At 44.8% G+C, this 26,016-nt stretch overlaps 1 protein-coding gene across 1 annotated transcript in view; it reads left to right on the top strand.

The window, feature by feature from the left end:
- The first annotated feature begins 759 nt into the window (after positions 1 to 759).
- Positions 760 to 26,016, top strand: part of FAM13A (family with sequence similarity 13 member A) — a 171,023-nt gene continuing 145,766 nt past the window's right edge. Inside the window, exon 1 of the mRNA XM_030037740.2 lies at positions 760 to 881. The gene's annotated coding sequence lies outside the window, so the exon portion shown is untranslated. The remainder of the gene's footprint in view (positions 882 to 26,016) is intronic.

Here is a 26,016-nt window from a genome sequence, read left to right as displayed (position 1 = left end):
ACTTAAATCCGCAACTGAGTATTTAGATAAATATGGCCTCATTTGTGAGAAGTGTAGGGTGGTCTTATCTCCTGTTGAGGTCAGGTCACGGAGACCTGTGGGTGCTTGATATCACCACAAAGCAAGCCACTGTTAATGAGACACCTATACCCAGTGTGATAGTAGGTAACTCGTAGGAGGCAACTCTGAGTAGGAATGACAGTCTGCAGGTTTGGACCAACAGAAAGTTGTCAGCGCAAATTAGGAAATGGTAACGTATGCCCCATTGCTACTCGTATTTCAGCAGCGTTTGTAGGAGTGAGGGTACCGCTGCTAGCATCGCAGAGCACACTGCTTCCTACAGCGTTGTCCTTTGCACTTACAAGAGTCAAATTAAGTGGGATCAGCAGCTTGGGAGAGTGGGTGCCAGCCTGCAAAGGAATTTGCCTTTGCTGTGCCATCTTAGTGATGAATTAACTTTAAAAAAAAAAAAAAAATTTCTAATAGCCTGCTGTGGACTGCGGCACAAGGAAGGGATTTGGGTCATTCATGCTGAGGTTCTGCCTTAATTCCATAATTCTATTTATTTCTTTTCCTAATTAGAAACCTGCTCATGGCAGTGCTTTTTCTCTAAATCCACTTATATAACATCAGAAAGACATAAGCGAGCTGAGCAGTTGAGGACATGTTTCTCAGAGGCTGGTGAAAAATACCTGGCGGCTAGAGCACAACCGCTCGGCACCCGCCTTTTCCTTGGCGCCTGTTAGAAAATGGCTGGTGCGTAGGAATGGCTGCTGGGTTCCGCAAAGCCGCCCCATCCGCGCTGAGCCGGGGACTGCTGGGCTGCGTCGCCTTGGGCTCGGGAAGGAGGAGAGACGAGGTCTGCCCAGGAACTGGCAGAGGTGAGGCCATCCAACGAAGCCGCTCCTCCTGCGATTTGGGAGCGCATCACGTTTCTGCTCCCACATTCAGGTCTCTTCCTTTTTTAAGTACAGTTATTGAGCTATTAATTAATGAGATGAATTGCTTAGGTTTAGTAAGTCTTAAGCTAAGGGAAAAGCCTCTGGGGAGATACTGGCTCCATGCATTGGGTTACTCGCCCTTCTGAAATGCCTGGGCTCCCATTAGGCTTTGGATGCTTTGAGCACCTGCTCTGTAGGTGGAGGTGGGTGGACAGGCTTCCCTGTTTTTTCCTGGCTCCAGCAGAGAAGGAATGGGGAATAAATAGGGCTGACACTTGCTCGGGTCACATCTGAATATCTCCCCGCACCCAATGTGACTGTATCATTAGGTATAATAGCTATTTAAAGGAGAAATGGTGGCTGAAAAAGTTGAGAGCTATACAGCAGTTTAGGTAAGACACTGTAATCAAATGAGTCCTACAAACTGGGGCAAATGCAAATGCAGTATATGCTCCAATTTTCATTTATGATGTGAAATATTCTTTATTACAGCTTTATCTCCTTGCCTTTACTGACATGGCTTTGCATGCTTATATATTTCTCTGCTGGGAAAGTTTTCCTGGTATTCACTAACTTCCCTGCCACACAGCTGCTACAGCAGGCTATACCTCCTTCATTCATGCATCTTAAGCAGTGTGCTCTCTCCTCCCAAACTCACCCACCTTGCCAGCTTAGCTCAGTTGATGTTGAAGGGCTGTTCAGAAGAGTGAAGCAGTTGGTCACTCACTCTCACCTGCTCTTCACTTTCTGGATGTTGCCATGAGTGACACTAGCAACTGTCTTGCATTTCTTAACGTGAGTTCCTGTGCTTTGGGGACATAGCCTGAGATCATCAAACTGAGTGCAAACAACACAGCAAGTACCTGGCTTCTGCTCTCTGGGGTGGACGTGGGTGAGTAGCCTCTGCCCCGTCTGCTATTCATCTCTCACATCTCCCTCTTCCCTTGCAAAGCCAAAGCCAGGTTCTCTGGCCCATTCCCCTGTGGCAGCACAGGTGGAGTGGAAAGCAGTCATGTTTTCTCCACTGGATATTTCCCTGAGATGGCACACTTCCCACAGGCACAGAGCTGCAGTAACCATCTTATAATGGCCACTCCTTTGCTTGCAGGAAAAAAATCTGTCCCATTTCTTTTGTGCGTTTTCTTTCTAGTCTGGCTCACATACAGGCTGGAATAGCTACTGCTAACTAATTGACGGCACTGTAGAGAGAGCCTACAGAATTAAGGACAGTCCCTAAGCGGTCCTAATCTCTGCTGGAACAGAAGCTGGAGCTTTTGTAGAACCTGCCTCTGACAAAAAAGAGAGCTATATGATATAGCTTACAGCTTTTTTTTATAGCTACTCATCTGGAGGTAGTGTCCAGCTTCAGTACACCTGGTCCTTTCTGTCTCCAGTGTAGGTTAAAAAAGAAAAAGAAAAAATTACATTGAAGCTTCCATCTACTGGGGCACAATTCTCTCTTTTATTCATTCAAGCACAGGTAGTGGCACAACGTATGCATTGCTTTTTCCTAGTAGGCTGCTCTGATCACACACTTTTCTACCATTGCAAGGCATCCAATACCAGCTCCAGAAGAGCTTTCATACTTCTTTAACTTGTTTGGCAAGTTTTGCTTGAATAAGTTATTTGGGTCTTTCAGTGCTGTGGCTTATTTCCTTAAAAGGTCATATGCCAAATCAAAACCAAGAAAACAAACTACATTTCCAGATGCTAGGAGGAAAAAGAGGTTTGGTTTCAGTGTCCCTGTCCGAGAATGCAGCACGTGCAACAAAAAGGTGTGATTGGGAAGAACAGCACAGAGCTTTGCTTTGATAGTAAAGAGAAAGATCTGTAGGGGAAGGGATGGGCTGGTTTAAATGCTCCTTTTCCTGGGATGCTCCACACCTTTCCAGGTGAATGAATTATATTTTGCAAAGGCATTTCAGCACTGTTAAAACAGTTCAGTTTGGCTTTCAAAAACCAAGTGATTAACATGTTTTCCCAAGTGCTGCAATGTGGATGAAAATGAGCAATAGCTCATTAAAAGAAAAATACCCATTTGGATGAAAAAACCTCTGAGCAGCTTTCCTGTAAGACTGGTTTCTAACCAGCAGTCTTGGCAGGTTGGACCTTGCCAGGGAAGACAGCGAGAAAGGAGGCTCCCATCTCTCCCCACCTTTGCAAACACCAGGTGCATTAGTGTTGTGCATTAAGCTCAGGAGGCAGCAGAGGCTCTGCCAGGTGGGAGGATGGCAGGGACACAAGTGCTCTTCATTACTTAAGCCCAGTGAGCAGGGGGAGATGGGAGGCAAGAGCCTGAAGACAGTTGATAAAGATGTGGTGAGTTGTAGCAGAAACCTAGGTGTAAGAGCGGGCAAGTGTCCCTCTCAGGAGAGTTGGGAAAGCCTTGGGTGATGGCTTGAGAAGACTGTTCATCCTGCAGGACAGCTGAGGGAATCAGGGGAGCCGCAGGTGAGGTGCAACATTGAGTTCTTGCCTGCGTGATGACTTTATTCAAGGTTGGTTCAAAGGGTTGTGAAACTTGAATGTGGCAAGTGGAGAGGATGGAGAGCCTGGGTTGGGAGGAGGGACCCAGAGGTGGGGCACCACGCTACACGGAGTGCACAGTGTTATTAACACATAGCAAGGAATAGGTGCAGCTTCTGGGAGAGGCTTTGATTCTCTGCGCAGAAATGGTTTGAGATGCTGGGCTGGTTCTTGCTTTGCAAACCAAGGGTAAGAACAGGTAAAGTTAGATCCAAAGAAAAGAAGGACAAAAGAGCTAAGGCTGCAGAAGGTGTTTCTGTGCTCCCACCAGCCAGGGCAGCCCAGGGAGTGCAAAGTGGCACAACTGTCAGGACTTATCAGAGAGGCACGCAAAATCCTGTAAGGCCAGGATTTTCCCCAGAGGTTTTATTGTTTCCCTCTCCTTTTCTTGCCAAGAGACACATAGTTGCAAAAAGAAATATGAAGTTCCTGGTAGATTGTTTACCTTAAGTTTGCATTGGTTTTAGTGGGAGAAAAATTTGTTGACTGGGTTTTGATAGATAGAAAAGGCAGATGTAGATTGATTGGGTAACCTCCCAGAGTACTAGAGAAATGTGACATGAAAGCTTTTACATGTAGAAAAAGGTATTGGTAGCAGACTCTTTTTTTAGCATTAAGACTCCAATAGGAGAATGAAAATGTGCTCTGGTAATTTGGATGTTCTTGGCAAGTTATATGGGATTGCCACCTATCTTAAATGAGATCTCTTTTAAATTGAGTTAAATTGAGTTCTCTGTCTCATAGTTCTTATCCTAGCTCTGCCTGCCTTGTTTACCAGGGACCGAGCATTGCCTGCAGGTATACACAACACGCATTGATTTTAATGTCACACTAACACACTGCACGCAAACACCACAACAGTTTTTGGGAGCAGCACCAGCCATGATGTCACATGGATATTTAACTCTTACCCTGTGCCTTTGGCATGCAGGGCCTGAAGTGGATCTGGCCTTGCAGAGTCTCCATTTCTGTTTGGGGGAAAAAAAAAACAACTGAGGTTTAGCTCTCCAAGCTGCAAAGATTACCTTGAAATTGTGCCTTCAGCATAATCGATGCAGCTGTATGCCTTAAACCTGCAGGTAGCTCTAAATCATTTCTTGCAGTGCAAATTAATATCTGACTGAAGAATCAATTTTAAAGCCCAAAAAGACCGTTGGCAATAATTGTGCACAGAATTTGGTCCTCCCCTGCTGTTAGCTATGGCATAGCATAGAAAAGCTGGGGAGAGTGAAGGTAATTTTTTTCTTCTTTTTTTTGAGCAAAAGGGTAAGATTCTTTGCTTTCTTTCTAAGTGAAGCGAATCAAATCTTTTTCCCTCCTAACTCTTAATGAACTGTCAAACCTTGTTAGAAACCTGGAGGAAACAGCTGATCTTGGCAGGACTCTTGCACTGCAAAGCTAATTGTCCACTCTGGGGAGAGTGACCCTCCTATGTCTATGCAGCTATGCAATGCATGATGACCAAGTTTACATCCTCCTTGATAAACTGTTTCAGCAAGCTGCAGACTAAACTAGAGTTCAAGCCCAGCGGAATTGGAAGTGTCACATGAAGTAAAGCTTGCGTGTTACAAGCAGCAAAACATTGCACCCTGGTAAATGTGCTTTTTAGCAGAGGAAATGCCTTCACCCTTCTGAGTGCCTGCTGCTGTGGCTCAGGGCTGGCAAGCTCCCCCTCCTCCCGAGATGACCTTTCTGAAGACTCTTGCAAATGGATCACTCTGTCTTAAAGATACCACTGAAACCCAAAGGGAGCATCTACTGAGCATGACTTGTTAGGTCGTGGTGATATAGTGCTTGCATACAGCCTCTTGCTCACAAGAGCGACAAATTTGCAGTAAAGAGGGCAAATGTGTTGGCCCAGGGTTTAGTTCTCATGTGTCTCGCTCTAGTAATACCCACCCCCAGTAGTGCTCTCTTTGCCTACTGAACCAGCAAGAGAGTGGGTTAGTCTTGGGACTGTCACTTTGTATACATTGCTGTCAAAATGGCCAATAGGTACTTAGACATCACTTTTATTGTAGGCTATCCTAAGGCCATCAGGCAATAGGGAATCTTGGGCACTGCTGTGTAGGTAGGTTTCAGCTGGTGATCTAGGCACTCTAGCACTGGTCTTCTAAGCCTCAGCCTTAATGTCTGAGTAACACTCCTTAATCTTCTGATTATCTGCCATATTTAGAGAAAGTCTTTCCTTCCATGTCACTTGAAAAAATGCTTACACCCTCTGTTATCTCCAGCCTAAGAGAACATTTTTCTCTAGGTTGTGCTGATAGTAGGGGAGACAGAAAATGCTGCAGTCACACTGCAGGATGTTTTACAGCTTCTGTACTGAGCCCAAGCCTTTTAACCCTATTGCCTTCAACATGCAAAGTGCTCGGGTATGGTTTTGGTTGGGGTTTTTTTTTTAGAGCCACTCAGATGTTGATCAGCTCATGACCTGGACAGGGTGCAATATATGGAGTCGATAGTGAGACAATGCTGGCTGGCAAGTATCAAATAGTGTCAGTGCCAGAGTCTAGGAACATTGTCCAACTAAATCACTTGGGAGTGTTTCAGGCAAGACCGCTAAGCTCCAGCTCAGTCAGCTGGGTGCAGAAATTAGTTAACGTGTTTCTCTGGCATATATTAGACAGACTATCTGTTCAGGTGACTAGGAGGGTCCCTTCTGGTGATAAAACCTGCAGAAGACCTGCTCTTCATTGGGGTTTTCCATGTCTCAAAGGACATAACCTTGTAGAAAACAGTTCCTTCTAGAAGCTGAGCTCACTCGCCTCCCACAGGGCTCAACAGGGAGCAAAGGCCTCCAGGCTGGGTCCCTGGTAAGTGGAGGCAGACAGCCTTTGCATCCCTTGGCTAAGCAGCCAAAACGAGCGGGGAACCTCTGCTAATTAAATGCTTTGTAAATCAATGCTTGTCTGTCGATCTGCCCAAGCATTGGCATCTTCCAGCCAGATCTGCAGTAGCATCGCTAACAGGTGTGTTCTGTGTCACTATGATGCATCCCAGTGCTGCCTGTGGCACCTCGCCATCTCTGAAGTTGTTTATGTACGGACACCTTACAGCATGCCCTCTGCAGAAGGGTGAATAAGGCACAGCATCTGCACCATTTGCTCTGTACTGCCCAGGCTGCCTTCAACCAGTACATGCTTTGGTTACTCTTCAAATGCCATCTCTGCAGTCCGGCTATTATTACTTACAGCCTTACCTGGCTCACTAGGAAAGGAGGTGTCCAAGGCTTTTCTTGAGGGAGGGGAAGGTTGCAGGAAGCCCACTGGAGCCAATCTTCTATCACCTTCATGTCAGGCCTTGGGCCAAACTGTTCTTGTGCAAGATGGACACAGCCTGACTGCTGGCCAGGAGCCAGCTCTGCCTGGGACCTTCACCTGACCTGAGAAGACCCAGATCCTTCCTGCCCAGGCCAGGTGGGATGTTACATTAATGCTGTCCTCTTCCTAGGATCACATGCAGGGCTTGTAGAGAATGGATTTCCTTTCTGCTTAATCCCACCTTTACTTTACTTTTTCAGTAAGACTCCTCTCTGAAAGTCTTATCATTCCTTCTGCTCCTCAACCGTAAGAGTTGATCAGATTAAGGAAATTCCTGAACTGTGGGAATTCCAGGAGGATCTCTGGCACCACGGCACAGCAGCGTTGCTCAGCAGGGAGATTCTTACCAGGAAACAAAATGAAGAGCTTTAATTTCCTTCTGAAAGCCAGAGGGAATCTGCATTTACCTACTCCCTAGCATCTTGTTTGGCTTTTAGTTCAGCCGGCCCCTGGACTGCAATCACCAGCACTCTGGGCATTGCAATCGACTCAGACAACTGCCCTGGAATGTAATGAAACTGCAGTGTATCAAGACTAATAATATACATCGTAGTCCTCAGCTGCACTGCGTTGTTTTTATATATAAGGACAGGGACTCTGGTTTATGTAGCTTGCTCTAAAGAGACATATTGGGTCTGACTGATGTTAGATTTGAAAACAAAAAAAACCCATAGCTGTTAAACATACATGGGAAAATCACCTCTTTCTTCCTGTTCTAATTGATAGGCTGTCCACAAATGCATCTGCAGCTTCTCATGTTGGTGTTTAGCTGATTAAAGATTTGTGTCTGAATCAAACCCCAAGGGCCAGATTATCAGCTGGAGTTAATGAACATAGTGCTATCGACTGCAGCAAAGCCATCGGTCACTTTATAGCTGCTGATGAATTGACTTTGATTCTGTATAACTCCATACACTAGTGCACCTAAGACCTGAATCTGGCTTGCACAGCTGCTGCCCTGTAGATAGTGAGGCCGAGCTTTGCATGTTTTGGGGGAGGTTAGATGTAGTACGCTGTTACATCTGGAGGCTTAACTTTAACTAAGCCCTTGCCAGAAATTCAGTGTTCAGTGTTAATAGAGCCCAGTTTATTGCATATTTTTTTTCCCCCTCCCAGCCCTGAGGCATTTTGTTTTGCTGTTCTGTTTCATTCCAGTCCTCAAGGACTGGGACTGCAGACCCAGAGGGGCAGGGAAACCCCCCGGCCCCAAGGTGTATAGTGCCTGGTGTAAAGGGGCTCTGCCTCCTGAATGACTTCTTGCTGTTACCCAAACACAGAGTCACTGAGTATTTGTGAGAAGCTGATGGGGCCGTTGGTGCCACCCGTAGGGGCGTTCGGTTCCTCCACCAAAGTGCCCTTGATTTAATTAGTTATTCACTTGCCATAATGTTTCTCTTCAGGAATGATTGGGGGGGGTTGCTTGTTTGCTGTAGCTGTTTCCACATCTGGATGTGATCTTCACGACCGCAGCCGGCGGAGCCAGAGCCTGGCCCCTGAGCTTCCTCTGATCCCTGAAGCTTCCTGGGGGGTTCCTTCCTTGCCACATGCAGGGCCCGAAAACACTGTTGCGGCCACATGGCTGTGTCACGCAGGCCTGTTGCTTCCCCTTTGCTTTGGGAAAGGCTGCAGTCCTACCTGCAGGCCTGACTGCAGTTTTGTGCCTGGTTAACCCGTGCGCTTCTCTGTGGTCTCTGCCAGGAAGCCACAGGATACGTCTCATAGCTACCGTACGCTGGGTTGCTAACAACACTAAACAGGAGGTTTGGGGTGTTGCTGATCACCATCAAATGATCTTTTAACCCCATTCCCATGGATGTGTATTAGGTTAATTTTTCAGCTGGGAGGGCACAGCAGTGGGTGAGCACATCGTGCCTCCAGCAGTGCTGCAAGGGCAGCTCCTTCTCTTCGCCGGGTGCTGTCAGGGGGTGTATGCACGCTGCTATAGTGAAAGTTAATGGTAATGGGCATTTGGCATCCCAGATTTTATGGATCTGTTCAAGCAGAGATGGTTTGGGAGGCAGAGAGCATGTGCAAATTCAAGCTTCTCTGAAGATGTGCCTGAGAGATAACGATAATCAGTAGCATAATAGCTAATAACAGCTTGAGGCAGCTGGGCTGATAAGAAACAGCCCAGTTGTGGAGGTGGAGCTGGCATAGGCTGTATAGTCACTTGAAACAGATGGGGGAGTGGGGAAATACTCAGTTTACACCAGTGTGGCTTTTGTCTCTGAATGCAGCATGATCAGGAGATGCTAAAGCTCTAATCTTGTCTCCTGGGTACTTTTTACACCCAACTTGAGTGATAGGGAATAGCAGGCTCTAATGGCAGCCCTAAGCCCTGAGGAGACGAGAATTCAATGTCTGGGTGTTTAAGCAATCAGAGGATTTGTGCATGTGGAAGCAAGAGGTAGTAAAGAACTCAACATCAGGTGAAGTCATCCTTATTCCAAGGGCAAGTGTTTCTTCTGCGATTCTTTCAGTATCTCCTACTTTCTGTCTATAATGCACTGATTTCTAAAGCTTTCTGTCTTTTACTGCGGGTCTTCAGCTTCTTGCAGAAGAAGTGGCTGTGGTCCGTGATGGTATGTGGAAGAGAGTGTTCCATGGCTGAATTATATCACCACTCTGCAGTGAACGTTACTTGATTATTAATGTCCATTTTTTGCAGTTTACCTCTGAGAAGGAAAAAGTGCACTGCTGCCTTAGCTCTAAGCAATATCTTCAATACACCTTAAATCTACTGGCTACCTGCTCCTTATGCTACTCAAGGAAACATGTGGAAATAATCAGATGAGTGAACATATGTTGGTTTAAGGCATTAATAGCACGTCTTTAACTCCTCAGATGTATCCAGATTCAGGGGAAAATTATGAGAACAGCAGGAAATTCAGTGAGTCTTGACTGGTCATTGTGATTTTTTTTTTTAATCATTTTTAAATGGACAAGCTGTGAGTCTGTCTGTTTAGTGTTATTAATGTTGGGCTTAAAGCATAAGGTATGAGGGTTTCCTCCACACCATTCCCTGCAGTGAATTAATGAAGTTATCCCAGTGCTTTAATACATAGTCGGATTCTCATTTGCTGAATCTTTATAAAGAATAAGTGTCTTGCAGTGAAACTGTACTATTAAAGTAGTAATTTTAGGGAGGGCTAAAGTAACAGCAAGCCCATCATTTTCACCAGGCAGAATTTTGCTGTGTTGAAACTGAAACTGCGGGGTCAGACAAGTGCATTTAGATTAATTTGTAATACTGTTCTTTGTGGTAGATGGGGCCTGGAAAGACCAGAAATGGGTAGGGATGACCCCAAATTTTTGCTCAGTATTTGTATTTATACCATCAGATCACTGTAAAATCCTGGCCTTTTTGAAGTCACTGGCAAGACTTCCACTGATATAAGAAGTTTTTTTTTCCTTGCAGAGCATGTTGTCTTTCCCTCTAAATTTCCAGCAGAAAAAACATCAGAAATAAGTTTGTGCCAACTTAAGGCCCAGCTGAAAACCAGGATATCTTGTAAGTGGCTTCCTACAGGGACAGTCTTCAGGTGTCTGTCCTGCTGTCTCTATAGGATGAGCCAGTGGGTATCAACATATTGTCTGAGTAACATGTTCCTCCAGCAGCGGGCTAGCCTGCAGGAAGCCTTTGGCACAAGTTCGGAACAACGTTTGGGGTCCAGAGCCAAAAGCCATCACCGTGATCCTTGAGGACCCCTCAGACAGCTCCACATTCAGCACAGAGCTCAGAGTGGGGTGACAGCCCTGACTGATAACTAAGGGCTTATTCTGGTGGCTGGGTGTGTTGCGAAGTGCTTGTCTCTAGATGTGTCATGCACACACCCCCTCTTGCTGCTGGGACACTGGGGACATTGTTGACTCAGGAAGGCTATCTGCTGTTCACTCCATCCTTCTTCACTGCAGTGCCCAGGACAGCAACTGGTAGGTCCCCCGTGAATTTTCCCCCTCTTAGTGTTAATTTCTGAAAACATGCTTATAAACCATTAGGTATATAGGTGCTGCTTTTCATGCATTGTTTCTGACAAAGTGAATGTGTGTTCCCAGCTAAAAACCGCATGGCTAAGCTAACTGGGACCAATATTTATGGACTAGCCCTAACTTTAGCTTTGCTCCCCATGCCTTCCCAGGCAGACATGCTTGTATACATCATCTCAGTGGGAAGAGCATCCTTCAGATTACACAGGCCTCCTTGCTCTTTGGATAAAGCTTCTACAGAGCAGTGAAAGCAGCTGTGTCTAGGGGATATAAATAGACAACCTTTCTGAATGAAAACATGTCTGTCATCTTTAAAACAACAGCATTGAGAAACAGCCCAGGGATATGTGTGACAGATGCCCAGTAATAGATACCACAGGAGCCATCTAGCAGTACTGCCTGTCTGCTGTTGTATCTCAAGTGCCTTTGAAACTAGACAAAATATTTTATTCTGATAGAGGAACCCAGAGCAAAATTAAAAATCTCTTATGATTTGAACCAGATGTATTTTAGTTACAGATAGAGCTCAGACCTCATCTCATGATCACCAAATCTGACTCTTCATTCCTTCCTGATAGTTCAGGTTGCTTTTCTATCAACACTGTTTTCCTAAATCTTCCCATCAGTTTCTAAGTCTGGTCCAAGAAGGATTTTAAGACATGCTTAGCTCAAATGCCAAGGTATGCAGGTCTTAGAAGTCCTGTTACTTCTATTTGAACTAGACCATATATGTTAGCAATAGCATCTCTTGCATTAACCAAGTAGAAGTTCCTCGGTCTCTTACTGGAAGAAGCATGATTTGGCTATAGAATGCAAATGCTACCAAACCATTGAGTCCAGGAAAATGATGAACAGCTAGTAAGTGTTTAAAAACTCTTCTTTCTAGCCATGGGCAAAAGAATTATGGAAACAAGATATTAATAACTGCTAGAATTTTCTACAAGTGTACCTTTGTGGTGCTTTGATTTTTGCCTCCATCCCTGGAAACAAGAGCTGTGCTATTCCAGCAGCATTTTGAGGCAACATTTTCACTTCATGAAATACTGGCACTTTTTGCACACATATTCTAAACACTTTTATAGTGAGCCTCTTCCTACTTACCTTGCCACAGCAACACTGGCTGCAGTGGGCTGGGAGTGTAAATGCCTTAACTGCTGATTTTCAAACATTTGGCATTTAAAGTTTTGAAGTGATTGATGCAAAAAAAACTCTCCAAGGTTATAGAGGCTTGGTCCCCATGTGTTCTCTGTTTTCTCAAATGACACCAATACCTGATGGCAGCTGTGGGAGGTCAGTGTCATCCAAACCTGGTATTTTGGCCCTTGGCTTGGCTGTGGAAGAGGCACAAATTACTGTGATTTAATGTTTGATGCATATGCTCTTGCAGGCAAAAATTGTAATAAATCAGCACTGATAAGAAGAGATGCAATGGCTGTGCAGAGATCAACTTCATGGCTCAGTGGAAAGTGTGTCCAATGGGTATATAAAGTAATAACCTTAGTGTATTGGTTTTGTTGGCAAGGTTTTGGTAGCGGGGGGGGTTACAGGGGTGGCTTCTGTAAGAAGTTGCTGGAAGCTTCCCCTGTGTTCGAGAGAGAGCCAATACCAGCCGGCTCTAAGATGGACCCGCCGCCGGCCAAGGCCGAGCCAATCAGCGATAGTGGTAACGCCTCTGTGATAACATTTTTAAGAAGGAAAAAAAGTTGGGACAGGCAGATTCGGCAGCCGGAGAGAGGAGTGAGAACATGTAAGAGAAACAACCCTGCGGACACCAAGGTCAGTGAAGAAGGAGGGGGAGGAGATGCTCCAGGCGCCGGAGCAGAGATTCCCCTGCGGCCCGTGGTGAAGACCATGGTGAGGCAGGCTGTCCCCCTGCAGTCCATGGAGGTCCACGGTGGAGCAGATATCCACCTGCAGCCCGTGGAGGACCCCACGCTGGAGCAGGTGGGTTCCTGAAGGAGGCTGTGACCCCGTGGGAACCCCGCGCTGGAGCAGGCTCCTGGCAGGACCTGCGGATCTGTGGAGAGAGGAGCCCACGGAGCAGGTTTTCTGGCAGGACTTGTGACCCCGTGGGGGACCCACGCTGGAGCAGTGTGCTCCTGAAGGACTGCACACCGTGGAAAGGACCCATGCTGGAGCAGTTCGTGAAGAACTGCAGCCCGTGGGAATGGCCCACGTTGGAGAAGTTCGTGGAGGACTGTCTCCCGTGGGTGGGACCCCACGCTGGAGCAGGGAAGAGTGAGTTGAGTCCTCCCCCTGAGGAGGATGAAGCGGCAGAAAACAACGTGTGATGAACTGACCGTAAACCCCATTCCCCGTCCCCCTGTGCCGCGGGGGGGGGGTTGGTAGAGAAGCCGGGAGTGAAGTTGTGCCCGGGAAGAAGGGAGGGGTGGAGGGAAGGTGTTCTGAGATTTGGTTTTATTTCTCATTACTCTGCTCTGATTGATTTGTAATAAAGTGAGTTAATTTTCCCCAAGTTGAGTCTGTTTTGCCTGTGACGGTAAGTGGTGAGTGATCTCTCTCCTGTCCTTATCTCGACCCACAAGCTCTTTGTTATATTTTTTTTTTTCTCCCCTGTCCAGTTGAGGAGGGGGAGTGATAGAATGGCTTTGGTGGGCACCTGGCAACCAGCCAGGGTCAACCCATCACACTTAGCTATTCCTATATTGTTTTCCATTAAGTTACTTTGTGTCAATACTCTCTACCCCAAACATTTAAAATATCATCAGAAAATTATGTCTTCCTGACAATGCATATAAACTATTTATCTGTCTTCTAATTTTTATGGTTCTAGGATTTTTGCCTATAGCTGATTCAGAATCTTGTAATCAGGAGGTGGTAAAATATTGTATGTAACAGCAAAGCCACTTCAAACATGTCAAATACTGTCAAATAATGGTTCATGTTCTGTGAAGGGGCAGCATGTGTACTCTGTAATGGTTCTTTAAATCCTCCTTCATTCAGTGTAGCAAACTTTGGTCCTACTCTTCTTTCTATAGAAATGACCAGCTGAAAATGAAGTAAAAACTTTATAAAACAAATTAACAAGGGGGGGAAAAATCCAACCACTGACATTATTTTTGTACTGAGCAGGAATTTTGCTTGTTTCCTATCATGAGCCTCAGCGGTGCTACATTCGCTTAGTACCTGGCAGGTTACTCCATTCAGACTGTGAACTCATGACAGGTGGAATTAGAAAACACATTTTATCTTGCTGGACTGACTCCACAAATGTCTACTGCATGAAACCCAAGCTCTAGCTAGCCCTGCTCAGCTGTGATTCAGCTCCTGCTCCCTGTGGTCCGTAGAGTTAGGCTACAACGCATTTGGTTAATGAGCATGTTTGTGTGCTAATTGCAAGCATCATGATTTGAGCGGGGCTCAGCCTAGCTCTTCCTTTTGCTTTGCTTTGTTTTATCACTGGGAATGCAGAAGGAAAAAAAAAATATGGCAGAAATTGTCCCTAATTTTCACATCTCTTTTGAACAAAGTGGAAAATGAGGGCAGTGCTGAGCACTGCCCTAACTATAAATATCTTAAAATGAGAGTGGCTTAAAACTACACATCGGACTTTGGCCTGTAAACTCCAGGCTAGGGCCCAAGAAAACCAAGTTTACTGACTCGTGTCTCAACAGTGCTTGAGTTTCCAAACAAGGTTCCAATGGTGTCAGCAGAGGGAGCATTCATACTGACTGAATAAAGTCCCCTTGTGCTTCTTGTAGGATGGTCATCTACACAGTGTATGAGTGAGAGCTGCTGTTTGCAGCATCTAGTTTCTGTGGTTGTAACATAGCAAAATCATGAGCAAATCTCTGCAATAAGTAGTGGTGGACCATCCCTGTGTTAGGTCCCAATGGGAAAATGAAGCTCAGTCTTAAGGCTGGTCATATGGTTACCTTGTGATAGACCTTTCTGCACACCTGTTAGCAACACTTCTTATTTTCCCTTTGCCTGCAAAAGATCCTAGCTTTGATTCTTGGAGAAGTAAATGTTGATTCAAGTCATTTGTTGCTAATGCCTGGATACTAGTTTGATGCTGCTTCTGTTGGGAAGGTTTGCTGCAAACTTCAGCACTCATGATAATAGTGTATGTGTGCACTTAGTATACCATAGATTATAGAATCATTTAGGTTGGAAGAGCCCCTTAAGATCATAGAGTCCAACTGTAAACCTAACACTGCCAAGTCTACCACTAAACAATGAAGGTGTTAGAATTACAGACTGAACTGAATTGGTATGACTGGCATATGGCTGAGATGAGTTTGAGGGTAGTCATTAAAATCTGTCAAATACTAATACTTGGTTCTTTTCCACAGCAACCTTCCTTGCTTTCTCTCCTGTGATTCTGGGCAGCTTCATCAGTTTAACACTTCCCCTGCATGGTGAGGGAGGCTACCAAATCTCCTAGGCCTGCAGAAAGTTGACAATTAGTCAGACCTGGAGAAGTTGGTCTTTGATTCATCAACAGAGACAATATTTCTAAGAGCATTTCAGGCTTCCTAGCATCTTGGTGCTAATATGACTCAGACTATGCTAGAATAACCATAAGTATTCCAGGAGTTTCACTGGCATTTCCTGCAAGTTTAAAATGCATTTACTGCTTTTGTGACAAAACAGGAAACTACAGAGCAACCCTTAGTGCAGTTGGCAACAGAAAGGACTTTTGGACAAGAGCAGGTGTACTTTTAAACTGTTCCTGTAACCTTGCAGGCAGAAGATAAAAAGAGAAAGGAAACTGGATGCAACTCTGTTGTGCTAGGCTGTAACTCTCCTTTAGACATTTTAAACATGAATTTTTTGTCTGTATCCAAAGCAAAAATAGATACTGTCTGTTTAGATTGTAATGTAAACACAGCAGCACTGGCAGCTGTGGAGAAGACATAGTAAAGAAGACAGCTAAAAGGTTAGCTCTGCAAAAACCACCACTTGTGGGATAATTGGCTGTTAGTGCCTTCAGCTTGAGTGTATTGCATTGACCGTTATTTTATGGTTGAGCTGAATAAGGCAGCTATACTGCTATACTTTAAAAGTTATATTTTACCCACCAGGAAAAGTAATATGAAAAAGCTTAATGTAAATCTGAATTTAGCATGGGATCTCTGGCAGCTACGGCTGGAATAACTGTTGAGACCAAATGGTATTAAGCATTCCTGGTCAAAACAATGATTTATCACAAGGCAAATGTTCAAAGTCAGTTTGCAATCCAAAGTTTTATCTTTGGGATCTGTCCTTTATCCCACCAAAGCCAACACATAATACAAAATAGGAAGAACAGAGTTGTTTCTCTTTTTTTTTTTTTTTTCTTATGTGATTAAGAATGAACTTTAGAAATATTAGAAGCTGATGAAACTAGGCAGATATTTCTTTCACTTGAGTAAAGCTGACCCTCACTTTCACAAATTGCTCAGTCAATCACAATCAAATACTTTTCCCAATTTTGTTAAAGAGCTTCCTGTTCGTACTTGGTGAGAATTTTTTTCTTCCCTCTAGATGCAGTTCACACAATCGTATACTGGTTGGGGCTGGAAGGTGACTCTGGGGATTGCCTACTCCAGCCTCCAAGCTCAGAGCACAGTCAGCTAGAGCAAGTTGCTCAGGGACATGCATAGTCAGGTTTTGAGTATCTCCAATGATAGAGACTTCACAACCTCTCAACTCCTCTGGGCAACCTGTGCCAGTGTTTGACCACTCTCACAGGAAGAAAAAAAGTATGTTTATGTTTAAATGGGATTTCCTGTACTTCCGTTTGTGCCCATTGCCTCTTGTCCTGTCACTGGATAACACTGAGAAGAGTTGGGCTCCATCTTCTCTATCCCCTTCCCCCCAATATCAGATATTCTTACACATTGATGAGATCCTCCCTCAGCTGTCTCTTCTTGAGGCTGTACAGTCCCAGCTCTCTCAGTCTTTCCTTGTATGACAGATGGTCCAGTCCCTTAATCATCTTGTGACCCATTCTCTGCACTCCAGTAAATCCATATCTCCCTTGTACGGGGATCCCAGGACTGGACCCAGCACTCCATTTATGTCTCACCAGTGCTGGAGGAAGGATCACTTCCTTTGACCTGCTGGCAATGTTCCTAATGCCCCCGAAGAAGCTGATGGTCTTCCTTGTTGCAAGGGCACATTGCTGGCTTATGGTCAACTTGCTGTCCGCCAGGATGCCCAGGTCATTTTCTGTAAATCTGCTTTACAACCACTTGGCCCCCAGCAGGTACTCGTGCATGGGCTTGTTCCTCTTCAGGTGCAGTAGTTTGCGCTTCCCCTTGTTGAACTGCATGAGGTTCCTGTCAGCCCATTTCTCCAGCCTGTCCAGGTCCCTCTGGATGGCAGCACGACCCTCTGGTTGTCAGCCACTCCTCCCAGTTTTGTCATCTGCAAACTTGCTGATGGTAGACTCTGCCCCACCATCCAGATCATTAATGAAGATGTTCAACAGTATTGACCTCAGTATCCTCTCCTAGGGTACACTGCTAGTGACTGGCTTCCAGCTGGGCTTCGTGCCACAACTGGACTTCATGATAACAACTCTCTGGTCTGGCAGTTCAGATAGTTTGCAATCAACTGTCCATTTATCTAACCCATACTTCATCACCTTGTCTATGCGGATGTCATGGGAAACAGAATTGAAAGCCTACTAAAGTCTACTCAACAAATAAACAGCAACCACTGCTCTCCCCTCATCTACCAAGCCAGTCATCTCATCATTATCAGGCTGGTCAGGCATGCTTGTCCCTTCATAAATCCATGCTGACTACTCCTTCATCTTGTCCTTCTTGTGTTTAGGAATGATTTCCAGGTTTATTTCCTCCATCACCTTCCCAGTGGTCAAAGTGAGGGAGACCAGCTTGTACTTCCCCAGATCCTCTTTCCTGCCCTTCTTGAAGACAGAAGTGACATTTCCTTTCCTCCCATCCTTGGGAACCTCCCCTGAGGACCACAACCTTCCAAACATTAGCAAGAGTGGCCCCACAATCCTACCTGCTAGCTCCCTCAGTACTTGTGGGTGCATCCCATCAGAGCCCATGGACTTAATGTATGTCCAATTTGTTTAAATGTTCCTTACCTGATCCTCTTCCACCAAGAATAAGTCCTCCTTGCTCCAGAGTTTCCCACTCATGTCAGGAGCCTCAGATTTCTTAAGGACAGTCTTACCGGTAAAGACTGAGGCAAAGATGATTTTGCATACCTCAGTCCTTTCTGTGTCCTTTATCATCAGGTCCCCTACCCCTTGCTAAAAGATGTTCCCAAGTGATATCCCTCCTGTAGGCTTATTTTTAAGAAAACACGTAGAGTAACCCCATGAATGTCACCCAAGCAATTTGTATTGTCTGTACAGCTGTTGGGCAGCAGTACAGCAAAGCACATGAATTATCCCTTTGCTGTCAATAGCATTACTCATGTGCCCAAGGTTAAGCATGTATTTAAAAGCTTTGGGAAATAGGCCTTTAATTTCTGTCAATGTGAAATGCTTGAAACACAATCTGCTGCTATTTAAATCTTGTCTGAGACATCTACAGAGTACAAAATTGTACACATTCAAAGATCAATTTAAAGAATTGCTGCTAGCAAAGGAAAATGATAGAAAATAAGAGAACAGCTAAGAGTGGTGATTTTAAAGAGCACTAGGAGCTGGACCAGACTGATGTTCTCATGTGTGGTATACATTTTGCAAAGATAGATGTGTCTGGATGCATTTGGAAAAGGGCTGTATAAAGCCTGAAACACTGATCTAAAACACAGAAGACTTAAGATATGCAGAAAAAATTAAACCCATCTCGGCCCTGAGCACCTCTTTTCCTCAGATAAGGAGTTGCCTTTCCTATGTGCACTGACACTTTCAGCTACAGAAATTCAAGTCTTGGTTTTATGGGGTCTCAGATGTTTTCCTTTAAGCCTGGTAACATAAAGCATACTGCTGAGTGTCTTGCTGAGTGTGCCAGTCCAGCATCCTTGGGGACACTTCTCTGTTTGTATATCTTGGCCCATTCCTTCATTAGCCTCTCTGCTGGGGCACACTGTTCTTGATTTTAATGGCAACTTTGTACAGGGTAGAAAAGGAGTTTAGCTGGTTCTTGTAAATATGACTGATCTGGAAATCAGAAATGAGTGTTTTCAACTTTGTGATACTGCTGACATAATTTCATTTCTCAGAGTGGAGGAGTTGCCTTTGTAAATTGTTTCCAGCAAGAGCTGTGTCTTTGCACAGTCTCTGCCCCACTGGGAACCACGGCTTTTGCATAATCTGCTACTTTGAGAGTAATAAGTCAATTATTGTAATGGGACCAAGATCACAAGTCCCTATTCTGAAAAGCAGCAGAGCAGCTACCACGTGCCAACAGGGTAATCAGTGCTGGCTTTTGAGAACAGCTCTTCCCAAGAGATTATAGAGATGACAGCCTGACCTCAAGTTGTTAAGGGCTCTATTGTAAAATGGAGAGATTAGTTTGACTTAGATTAGCCCTGACAGATTTCGACCTCGCTCCTTGCACCCCTCTTCCTGAAATTATCTTTGAAGTCTCAGTGAGACTTGGTGTAACAAGGCTTGTTGCTACTTAGCATCAGTCTGCTGTCTTCTGTCCTCTCTCTGGAGCAGGTCTGTGGGGACACACAGAAGAGCAGCTACACTAAGGTCAAACATGAGCTGACACAAAAATGCAGGTTTTCAATTTTTGCAAGTACCCTGAGGTTCCCTGAGATGAGGAATATGAGGAAAACATAAGCATTTAATATTGTTCATCAAGGTATACTTTTACTTGATTAACATATGCATTAATAGTGCTATCAATAGCACCATCTACTGCCTTCAGGATAGCAGGACACAAGTTCTGCATTATAACAGCAGAGATGAATAGTGAAATGAGAAGAGGGTGCCTAAAAAGGCTGTTCTCCTCACCTCCTGGCAGCAGTGGTGCTGGAGATCCACTGTATGCACCTGTGTTCACAATGCAGGCAATCTGCTGGAAGCTGGTACGGCAAACCTCTGTCAGTGCTTTGCAGAACTGTTTTCAAGCTATTGGGGCCCTCTTTTCAGATGTGTGCCACCAAAGCATCCCATCTGAATTGGTAACAAATACCAGGAATATTATTTCTCCCAGCACTTTGCCTAGTCTTCTCCACTTGCCTTTGTCAGTCTTTAAACCCATTTGGGAGCCAGTATCACCTTTGCATCCTCACCATCAACTCGCTGTATCTGCCTCCTCTGCAAGGCCATCTCAACATGATTTCCCTTCTCACCTCCCCGAGATACAAGCTGTGGATGCTCACGAACCTTCGTTATGAGACTAAGCCAGGAAAGAGAATACAGATGAAGAGACATAGATATGGCTGACCCAAACTAAAATCATGAGCTGATACAAGCCATTGTGGGTTTTATTAACCATACAATGTACATGTTCAAATAGGAGACCATAACACAGCACATAGTCTTAACAGCTGCCTGAGCATCAGAGGATGACAAGGTCCCCGTCCTTCGCACAGGTCAGATTAATGGTGATCTGCATATGGTGCAATCTTTAATTTCTTTTCCCCTCACAGGATACCATAAGACTTTGGACTTCTTGGCTCTGTGGAGCCATAATCCCTTATCTAGTCTGTGAAGAGGGAGCTTTATTCTAAAGTGAGTGTTATGGAGGTTCCTGGATCCTCCAGCTCCACCCCTGGGATTTGATTATGGAAAGCAACCACCTTATTATTCACTCCAGATTTACCCTCTTGTCAAAAGGAACAAACTTTTCTTGTTCCTTTGTTTGGCCTTTTTTATGTTGTTCCAGGACAGGATGTCTCCCTTAGAAATCTAATTTTTTTTAAGAGGAATTCAATTTCTCATGCTGTTGCCAGTTGCTCTCCAGCATTCAGAGCCACTGCTCTGCCCCAGGGAACTGAAAGGAGAAAAAAAAAAAAAATCATAGGCAAGGAAAAGAATAATGAGAAGTGGCCAGCAACAGCATAGGAATGATGAGTACCAGGGAAAAAGCAGTTGTTTCCAGTACTGCACAGCCAAGGACACCTGGGATATGGACAGGGATTTTCAGGGGCAGTCTCTGGTGTCTGCAAAGGGGCAAGCCAAATTGCCTACCAACTCTGCAGGAGGGCATGAAAAATACCTCTTTCCCCTTCCTCAGCCAGCTGTAGGAACCTAATGTCTCTGGGGCTCCTAATCATCTCCAGTCTCTGGCAGAAACCAACAACTGGGTTCAGCAGTGACTGTGGTTAGGGTCAAGGGCTTGGATGGGATGAACAGAGAGATTGACCCCTCGTGCTCCTCTGACTGAATCTTCTGCAGCAAATAAGCCAGCCTGATAGCCTGGCATAAGGCTCAGGGTCAGACACTCAGCAACAAAAATGAGTGTTTACTCCTTGTGGTAAATTGCCATGGGGTTCTCTAGAGACAAATATTGTGTGATCATGTCATTAAAAGCTGTATAATGGTGCATCTGCCTTTGGGGTCAAGTTAAAGCTGTACAGACAGACTTCCTTATAGCTCCTCCTCAGTTCTGAGTGGCTATGCAGATTAAATAGTGTTCTTTTGCTGCAGGATTTGGGGCTGTTGTATAAATTTATGGCACGAGAAAGTCAATAAGTGACAGTGGTTTAAAGATCTGCTCAACAGAAAACTAAAGAAAAAAAACAAATCCAAGCAAAAAACCCTAAACAAACAGTTGAACACATCAGTCCTGTCTGGATTTGAAGATTAGATAGCTTCACAGCTAATATCAAACAGGAGGGGAAGAAAAAAAAAGTGCTTACAAGACACTCAGGACCTTGTCTGAATATTAATTATGAAGCTGACTTTAAAACTGAGATGCTTCCATGGAGATGCTTCTATTGGCTTAATTGTAGTAATAGTCTGATGGGGTAGCAGTGATGCTGTGAAGGAGCACCTTAGTCCATGGGAAGGTCAGGAATCCTACTTGTACTAGTCAATTAATTGGCTAACCTATGATTTGGTGTTGCTAAAACATTGACAAGTGCTTGTGGAGTATTTTGGCACTGCTAATCACTGCTGAAGCACTTGGGTATTCACTGCAGGCAATAGGATGCAATTTTACCATTGAGTAGTTCCTGGGCTTGGCAAGACCTCACTTCCCATGCCTCCCCAGGCTGCACCTCCCTTTCCTCCCCATCAGCATACACAGTATATTTTTCAGCTCAGTGCCTTTCTCCAGCCCTTCTGCTGCTGTCTCACCAGGTCATTAATCACAAATGCATCTAATTGGAATTCTTCTGGGACCTGTTAGCCTTCATGCCATTAATTTGGCTTCCCATGAATTGGGGTGGCTTGAAAAAGGGGATTTCCCCCCTGTGGCCCTGAGCTGGCAGGCAGAGCCCTGGTGCCCCTCTGTCCTCAGGAGAGGGTTTGCTTTCAGTGCCCTGATGGCTGCATATTTCTGTCCATTGCCAACTTCTGTAAAAAGCAATTGACAGCAAAAATCAGCCCGGTTGCCGCAAGGCAAAATCCAGGCCCTTTCTTTGTACTCCTGGATGGGTGAAAATGTCTTCAGTCCATTGGCAATGAGCTGTAAGTTTTCTCTGAGACTCCCTGTACTGATAGTGAGGAGGGATCTTTTTTTCCACCCCCCTCTGAATAGTGGAAAAGAAGTTGCTTGGGTAGGGAGAGAATAGAGAGTAGGTTGGGCAAACCCATGAGGTTGGATAGATGAGGACATGTGCCATCATGTGCTGTAATCCAGCATGAAAACAATTATTAGCAAGTATTCACAGCAGACAATAACCCACAGAGACCCATGAAAATTACCTTGTTTCCGATTCCTCCTCTTCTGAATCCTTATCGTGCTCTAAGGGGACTCATCAAGACAGATCCCAAGGAGGTGAGTGTGCAGTGAGCTCCTTCAGCAAGTAGTGCACGTCAACGCTGCATCCCTGTGCTGGGTATCATATACCTCTGTATGCTATGTTGGCTTTTTAGTGTTGGTTTAGCATTCACAGTGCTAGAGCTGTTGTGTTATATGCATCTATAGGGTACTTGAATTCATACTTCTGGAACAGAATCCTTTGGAGAGTCTAACCCCCCCTGCAATTCCACCGCTGTCTTTGAAAATTGGTCTAATACCACCAGCAATGGGTACCCCTCGCTAACTCAGAGTGCTGAGTTGAAATGTCAGAAGGACATTTGTGTTCCTGTCTCTGCTCACGGTTTCGTGCTGTGCTGGGTGGGTGATGGGCAGCAGTAGTTGCCCTCTGGGGAGCCAGAGCCATGGGTGGCCATTGCTTTGGGTGTTCACAGGGCATATTCTCTTCCTACTAGTTTCCCCCTGAGTTGCAAATGAAGCATATGGAGGTCTTGGCAGAAGGACACTGCAGGATCCTTCTATACCTTCACTGTGAAATGGGAATTGTGCTCCTTTCCTGTCATGGTGAATACAACTATTCAATGAAAGTGGGCTTTATAATTGTGGTGCCCTAAGGTGACAATTGTGTTTCATCCACATCCAAGCTATACTGTTTCCATTGACCTTGTCTGGTGCCTGCATGACCCTCAATACCCCTATGGGCTGTGAAACATAAACAGAATTATTTGTGCATGGAGACTTTCCTGTCTCTGCTGAGGACAGGCACAGCAAGTGGCAGCAATCCCCACTGCTTTATGTTCCTTTTTATAGGCAAGGGTGCTGTGACTCCAAATCATTCGGCACTGTGTGGGAGAGATACAGTAAAAATGACCTTACAGCCTCTCTGAGCCAGCACAGACACTAAATCAGTTGGCAGCTACAGCAGGAAAAGAAGGCTGTGGGAAAAAAAAACCAAGGGTAAATCAGAGCAATCAATCATGTCTGAGTCAGATCTGCGCACGTCCTTTTTTGTTCGGCCAGGCTCTGACAAGCGGGGATGCACTGGAGAAGAGCTGCTGTCTCCACTGCTTCCCACAGAAATTCCCAGGCATAGAGAATCCCCTTTCTTTCTGCAGCAGGAAGCACACTGTGTGTGTGTGTATATGCACACAGGCAAGCTTTTATTGACTAGCTGACAGTGCAAAGAAGCTGGGGTGCAACCCAAAATTATGGATCCTACTTGGAACAATTCCTGAGCTGTGGGCAGTATGGGATCACGAAATGAATCTGAAATCTGTGGCTAAGCACACCTTGCATATCTTCCTGATAATCAAGCTTTTTAAAAGCTGTGTGAAAGAGCTGAGCTGAATTCTGTGCTAACTCAAGCTTGTTGAACTACATTTCCCAAGACACTTGTAGGTGGCAAAAATGTGGAGGACCTGTCAGAGGATGTATCTTCTCCAGGAAGAAACTTTGTTATTCCAGATGCATAAGACATACAGAGTTCTGTGTGACTCACAGGATGAGGGAGCAGGCAAGTAGGAGAGAAAGGTTCTGCTGCAGTGGATAAAACTTCATTTCTTCTTAAACAGAACAATTTTGTAATGGAATCATTGAAAAACAGGCTCTTCAGTCCCACTCTTTTCTTCTCTTGGAATAGAATTACTTTTCACATAATTACATGCTTTTTACTGTAGCTTGGGTTCCTGAAATGCCTCCTGTTTTGTCCCACACAACCCTTGGCTGATTTATTGAAAAAAATAATTTATTGTTATTTATTATTTTACCCTTTTATTCAGCTTTATTCCACTGCAAAGTGGTGTTTGAGTTTTCTACTGTCAGATTCATCATATGGTTTACATAATTGCAGAACTCCCTGCTCCGGCCTGGCCGCTGTCCAAGTGTGTTAGGTCGCTCGCTGCCCTCTCCTCTTGCAGACAGCCCATGGAAAGGCAAGCTGGCAGAAGTTGGACTGGCCCTCTGCTTCCCTCACCTGGTCATCCTTTATTGTCTGTCTCACCAAAGGTCTTTGGCACTGAAGAAACAAGGAGACGAGGCCAGTCCCCAAGGGGTTTACAGTCCAAGCAGATGTTAGCACTCGGGTTTCTTGAGAATTTCCAGATGAACTATTTTTCAGTGGAAAACAGCTTCTTAAATGAGCATGTTTGTGGAACGTGTCTGCTTCCCATGGATAAGCCTTCTTTTGCTGAAAAAGGGAAAGTCCAAAAATCAAAAAAACTTCAGTTTGGAAACTCAGTTCCTGTAAGACTCTGACCTGGGGTTGCCATGTCATGTGTCTTTCCGTACCAAGCCTCCCCTTGGACCACGGACAGGAAAAAAATCTGCTGGGTCCCCAGGGCTGCTTCCTGCTGCAACAGCACCCCCATCGCATAATCCATCTTCAGACTAGTTAGGTTTCTTGCCTTTACTCCTCCATCCAAAAAGCTACTCCAGAGCTTTGCTAGCTTTTCAATATTTTTATTATTTCCACCCTAAAATTATTCACTAGCCACGTATGTCAGTTTGCCTTTTTGCTAATGTTGTTCCACGCATTATAGCTCTCTCCTCTCTCTGGTGTTTACCTCTACTATGTTGTGGCAGTAAGCAATCATATTTGTTTTCAGTCTTTATTTTGCAACATCAAACTGAATTTTCTCCTCTCTATTTCATCCTACTAGTTCTTTTCTGCACTTGTCTTCATTTAAATTAATCTTTCATAGAGCAGGACTGAACACAGCACTGCAGATGAGCTTGTGCCTGTGTCTCAAACAGCGGAATTGATATTTCTTTGATTCAGTTGGACACACATCACATCACAGATCCTAGGATTTTCACCAGGGTTCATAATCATACTGCAGCCAAAGCAGGTCTTAGACTTCCAGCTAAAGCAAAGGGTAGGAACAAGAGTCAACTGGTCAGAATATTAATGACGATGTGGTGGGGGAATTTCAGAGCTGAAATAAATGATTTTCAGCCAAAATGGCATGTGATAACATTTTACAAAAAAAAAAAAAAAAAAAAAAAAATCAACATTTTCTTCCGAAGAAAACTCTTTCCCTGACCAACTCTGCTGAGCTCCAGATCTCTCCTTGGTACTAGCTTTCAAGGCAGTGAACAAGCCCAGTAAAGAAGTCTAAAACCTGGTCAAAATCAGATTTGCAAAACTTGCCTCTGGTGTGACTCTGAGTTTTGCTTGGCTCCAGGATGCACAATCTTCAGCCAGAACAGGTAATCAATGTTTTTGTTACAGTTGCATTTTGGAGGCCATTTAGAGGAGTTCAGCTGGGATGCTGACTTTTACAGTAAATCAACTTGTCAAATGCCATTCATTCTCAAAGTGCTTATTTTACACACTTGGTAAATGCCTGAGAAATTAAAAATATAACTAAAAGCATCTCATAGGGCAACGACAGCCAACACAAGATCTTCCTCCTTATCCTCTGCGGA

This window comes from Aquila chrysaetos, chromosome 1 (assembly GCF_900496995.4).
Source record: "Aquila chrysaetos chrysaetos chromosome 1, bAquChr1.4, whole genome shotgun sequence".
Taxonomy (NCBI): Eukaryota; Metazoa; Chordata; class Aves; order Accipitriformes; family Accipitridae; genus Aquila; species Aquila chrysaetos.
The sequence above is the reverse complement of the archived record's forward strand: the minus strand, read 5'-3'. Positions and strand labels throughout refer to the sequence as shown.